Genomic DNA, 5,401 nt, shown 5'->3' on the forward strand with positions numbered 1-5,401 from the left:
TTGTAAGAGTCACTTTATTTTGTATTAATATTAAAGAAGTGAAGTTGCCTTTACATGCTTAAGCTGTTAATTTATCCATTGCATGGGTGGACCTTATCCTTATCAATCATCCAGACATTTGACCCCCCTGAGAGATTTTGCAGGAGCCGCCACTGCTCTTTGGTCTGATCAGTCGTCTGGTAGTAGTTCCTGTGTCATCCGAGTGGTAGACCCGGTGGTCCCGGTAAGTTGAGTGATACTACATTTGGTCCTGGTTGTCCAAACATTGGACCCAGGAGAAGTTGTGGAGCCCCTGTTGGGCTCAGTGGGAGGCCGGGCTGTGTGAAGCAGCTACATGTACCATTATAATCATCATTTACCATGAACAATTCATTGCTGAATGAAGGCCTCCCCAAGCCGAGGCTATCTCCCACATGAGTACAAACAAAAGATGTCCAATGGAATTGTAATCAAAGCTCTCCAGATCATGCAGGATTTTTTGTTTAGCAATAATGCAGTGCATGCACTGTGTAACAACTTAACACTCTGGTCGGCTGGATCCAGAGGTGTAAAGTACTTGAGTAATTTTACTTGAATACTGTACTTAAGTATTATTTTTGGGGATTTTTACTTTACTTGAGTACGAATAAAAATCAATACTTTTACTTTTACTTAATTAAATTTTTTTAGAAAAAAAAGTACTTTTTACTCCTTACAATTTTATTTACAGTCAAAAATTACTTATTTTTTGGAGATCACTTCATTATATTTACCATTGCTATTACCAAACCAATTGAATTGTGCTGATGCCCAGATTAATTTAAATGTTATTTATTCTGCCTATGAAAATCGTTTTCACATTACATGAAATTGGTCAGACATGTTCATTGGTCCTTTGGAAGTGACGTCATGTCACATCTATTACCACAATGCACAGCACCTTGACCTGGAAATTAGAAAAATTATAACAGTCAATCAGTGGAAGAAAATGGAGGAAGAACGTGATTCAGCTGCGAGCACAGTCCAAAATCAGCCACAGGATCAAGAGCACCCGTGGCCGTATCTTAGCGAATTCTTTTCTTTTAGTGGTATTAATAAGGATTAATTCAAGATGAAATGTGTCCTTTGTCTCCCGCTTAATAAGGAAATATCGGCCTTCAAAAGTTCGCCATCAAACTTAAGGAAGCATATTGAGGTAAGTACGTTAAGTATTTTGTTTTACTGATAGTTTTTTTTATGTGCATGTTTTGACCTTGACGGTGCGCCTTTTATATGTGTAGTAGGCCTATTTTCACTAATGCATGCGATTGACAATATAAGGCTCAGGTAATAAAATGCTAAAATGCATTTGTAATTGTCTGTAAATTATTTGCTATGGTACCGTTAGGTCCATGGGAAATTTGGCGCCTATAGCAGTATTGCTTTGAATCATCATTATCGTTCTGTGCTCTCATTGTGTTTGAATTCATGCACAACACAAGAAAACCAAGCGAGAAATTTTTATTTTTAATAATTACCAAACATCATGTTGTATTGTCAAAACGGTAACACTTTACAATAAGGTTAATTAGTTAATGTATTAACTAACATTAACTAACCATGAGCAATACATTTGTTACTGTATCTGTTAATCTTTGTTAACGTTAGTTAATAGAAATACAGCTGTTCATTGTTTGTTCATGTTAGTTCACAGTGCATGAACTAATGTTAACAAGATTTTAATAAAGTATTAGTAAATGTTGAAATTAACATGAACAAAGATTAATAAATGCTGTATACGTGCAGTTCATTATTAGTTCATGTTAACTAATGTAGTTAACTAACGAAGCTTATTGTAAAGTGTTACCGTCAAAACTAATGTAATGAAATCAATTCACCATGTCATGTCAGCCTTACAGTCCTGTGTTTTTGTCAATATAATCAGAAATAAAATGAATGTTTGATAGTCACTAAATGCTACTGTATTTCTAAAATCAACAAGTATTTAACATTATAAAGTGTGAAATTGGATGCAAATGTCAGTTTTATTAATGCTGTAATCAGAGAGTGCATGTGTAATTGTTACATTTATATTGAATTCAAATATTTATTTGTTGTTTTTACAGAGAATGCACCAAATCACCTCAAAAACTACTCTAAATTGACAGCACAGAAGAGAAAGATCGGGACCTCCACCCATGCTTCCAGCAGTAAGCAACTGAAAGTTGACTCAGTTTTTCCAGTCAAACATGTGTCTCCAGTCACTGTGAACAAAGCTATATTAAGGTACATCATTCAAGGACTTCATCCTTTCAGCACTGTTGATCTGCCATCATTTAAAGCGCTGATTAGTACATTGCAGCCTGGCATTTCTGTCATTACAAGGCCTACTTTACGCTCCAAGATTGCTGAAGCTGCTCTGATCATGAAACAGAAAGTGACTGCTGCCATGAGTGAAGTTGAATGGATTGCAACCACAACAGATTGTTGGACTGCATGTAGAAAGTCATTCATTGGTGTAACTGCTCACTGGATCAACCCTGAAAGTCTTGAAAGACATTCCGCTGCACTTGCCTGCAAAAGATTAATGGGCTCTCATACTTTTGAGGTACTGGCCAGTGCTATGAATGATATCCACTCAGAGTATGAAATACGTGACAAGGTTGTTTGCACAACCACAGACAGTGGTTCCAACTTTCTGAAGGCTTTCAGAGTTTTGGTGTAGAAAACAATGATATCGAGACTGAGGCAAGAAGGTGTGAAAGTGATGACACTGATTCTGAAGGCTGTGGTGAGGGAAGTGATGGTGTGGAATTCCAAGATGCCTCTCGAGTCCTGGACCAAGACGATGGCTTCGAATTCCAGCTACCAAAACATCAAAAGTGTGGCTGTCACTTACTTAACCTAGTCTCAAGCGTTGATGCCCAAAAAGCTCTCTCAAATGAACACTACAAGAAACTCTACAGATCTGTCTTTGGCAAATGCCAAGCTTCATGAAATAAAAGCAGCCGATCGGCTCTAGCAGCTGAAGCTGTTGAAGCAGAAAGCAGGCTTCAGCTTTTAAGGCCAAACCAAACGCGGTGGAATTCAACTTTTATGGCTGTTGACAGAATTCTTCAAATTTGCAAAGAAGCAGGAGAAGGCGCACTTAGGAATATATGCACCTCTCTTGAGGTTCCAATGTAAGTGTTTTTCCCCTCTATTGATGTAAACAAATGTGGGTTGTTGTTGTTGTATACTCTTTGATTATGCCGATTTCTCCTGTAGGTTTAATCCAGCAGAAATGCTGTTCTTGACAGAGTGGGCCAACACAATGCGTCCAGTTGCAAAAGTACTCGACATCTTGCAAACGGAAACGAATACACAGCTGGGGTGGCTGCTACCTAGTGTCCATCAGTTAAGCTTGAAACTTCAGCGACTCCACCATTCTCTCAGGTACTGTGACACACTTGTGGATGCACTACAACAAGGAATCCAAACACGATTCAAGCATATGTTTGAAGATCCTGAGATCATCGCAGCTGCCATCCTTCTCCCTAAATTTCGGACCTCTTGGACAAATGATGAAACCATCATAAAACGAGGTAAATGAATGCAAGCAACATACACTTGACGAATTCTAATCTGGGCAACATTTGAGCCATACCAATATTTTTTTTTTTGCACTTTTTAGGAATATTATGATTCGATCTTTGGCTGTGATCTCAATATGAATATTGATGTATAGTATTCTTGCAGCAGGTTGTAGTTATCCCTCAGTGTTTCTTGAAACAAAACTCTCGTATCATATGTGGCTTGGAAATGCCGTTAGAATGTATGCTAAAATAAGGGATTTGCATGATTTTAGACATTTACATGTAGATGACTGCATGTAAATGTAGTTAATGACAAAATCCATAAAATTTGTTCCCAGTCAGAAGTCCCTCAACCAAACCTTTCTTTGTGTCTGCTCACTCTGCTTGTAGGCATGGACTACATCAGAGTGCATCTGGAGCCTTTGGACCACAATAAGGAATTGACCAACAGTTCATCTGATGATGAAGATTTTTTCGCTTCTTTGAAACCAACAACACATGAAGCCAGCAAAGAGTTGAATGAATATCTGGCCTGTGTTTCAGACACCAGGGAGTCTCTGCTCACGTTCCCTGCTATTTGCAGCCTCTCTATCAAGACTAATACACCTCTTCCTGCATCGGCTGCCTGTGAGAGGCTTTTCAGCATTGCGGGATTGCTTTTCAGCCCCAAAAGAGCTAGGCATGACACTCACAATTTTGAAAATCAGCTTCTGCTTAAGTTAAATCTGAGGTTTTCAGGGGCGGTTTCTTCATTCGGGCGATTGGGCGACACACCACCAATGTCATTCAACCACAGAGTCACGCTAGCCGTCACTGTGCCTCTGGATATAGTCCAATCAGCGTCATGCTACGTTCTGTGGAGTATCGCCTCTTTTTGGGCGGTTTCCCTCCAGCTGAGAATCGCCCCGAGTGGTCCCATAGACTTACATTCAAAGATGTTTTTTTTCGAACGGGGTGTTGTATGTGTTGGAGTTATGAAATTTGATGAAAATAATAAAAATTTATAATTTTCCGAAAAATGCGCAAATCGCATTAATTATGTTAATGTGTGTATTAACATGCATAAATTATGATAATGCGTGTAATGATATGCATAAATTATGATGGTGTGAGTAATTGTATGCATAAATTATGATAATCGCGGAGATAATCGTAGTAATTTATGCGGATGCTTGCGATGATGTTAATGTGAGCAGTTGTGGTAATTAGGCTCAGCTTCGTTTATCCAGAGTTATGTCAATCAGGATAACACGATGATCAATGATTAAACGTTTACCGATTATCCTAGTGTGTGTTATGATATTTAGGTCTCCATTTTCATATCTCATCACAGGATACAGTTATCAAAAATAAGATGGTTTTGCATGGACTTGGAAAGAATCACTCGAACAGTTGGTGTTAAGCAATTTTATTCTAACAAGCATGTGACATTCTATCATGCAGGTCGAACATGCGTCAATAATTCATAAATAACCAAACACTTATGCATTTGCGATATCATGCATTCGATTAATATGAATAACTAAAATTCTTATGCAATTACGAGATTAAGCATTGACTAAAATGAATGAATAAACACTTATGCATTTACTAAATTGAATAACTCAAAACTCTTATGCATTTTCGATATTGTGCATTCGACTAATATGGATAACTAAAATTCTTATGCAATTACGAGATTAAGCATTGACTAAAATGAATGAATAAACACTTATGCATTTACTAAATTGAATAACTCAAAACTCTTATGCATTTTCGATATTGTGCATTCGACTAATATGGATAACTAAAATTCTTATGCAATTACGAGATTAAGCATTGACTAAAATGAATGAATAAACACTTATGCATTTACTAAATTGAATAAC

At 37.5% G+C, this 5,401-nt stretch overlaps 1 long non-coding RNA gene across 1 annotated transcript; it reads left to right on the forward strand.

The window, feature by feature from the left end:
- Nucleotides 1-670: 670 nt before the first annotated feature.
- LOC144720088 (uncharacterized) lies at nt 671-4,815 on the forward strand. The gene is made up of 4 exons (XR_013585707.1): nt 671-1,174; nt 2,085-3,140; nt 3,226-3,542; nt 3,924-4,815. It is a non-coding gene; the product is annotated as an uncharacterized LOC144720088 (long non-coding RNA).
- Nucleotides 4,816-5,401: the final 586 nt, after the last annotated feature.

Source organism: Lampetra planeri, chromosome 1, assembly GCF_965212315.1.
Source record: "Lampetra planeri chromosome 1, kcLamPlan1.2.h2, whole genome shotgun sequence".
Classification (NCBI taxonomy): Eukaryota; Metazoa; Chordata; class Hyperoartia; order Petromyzontiformes; family Petromyzontidae; genus Lampetra; species Lampetra planeri.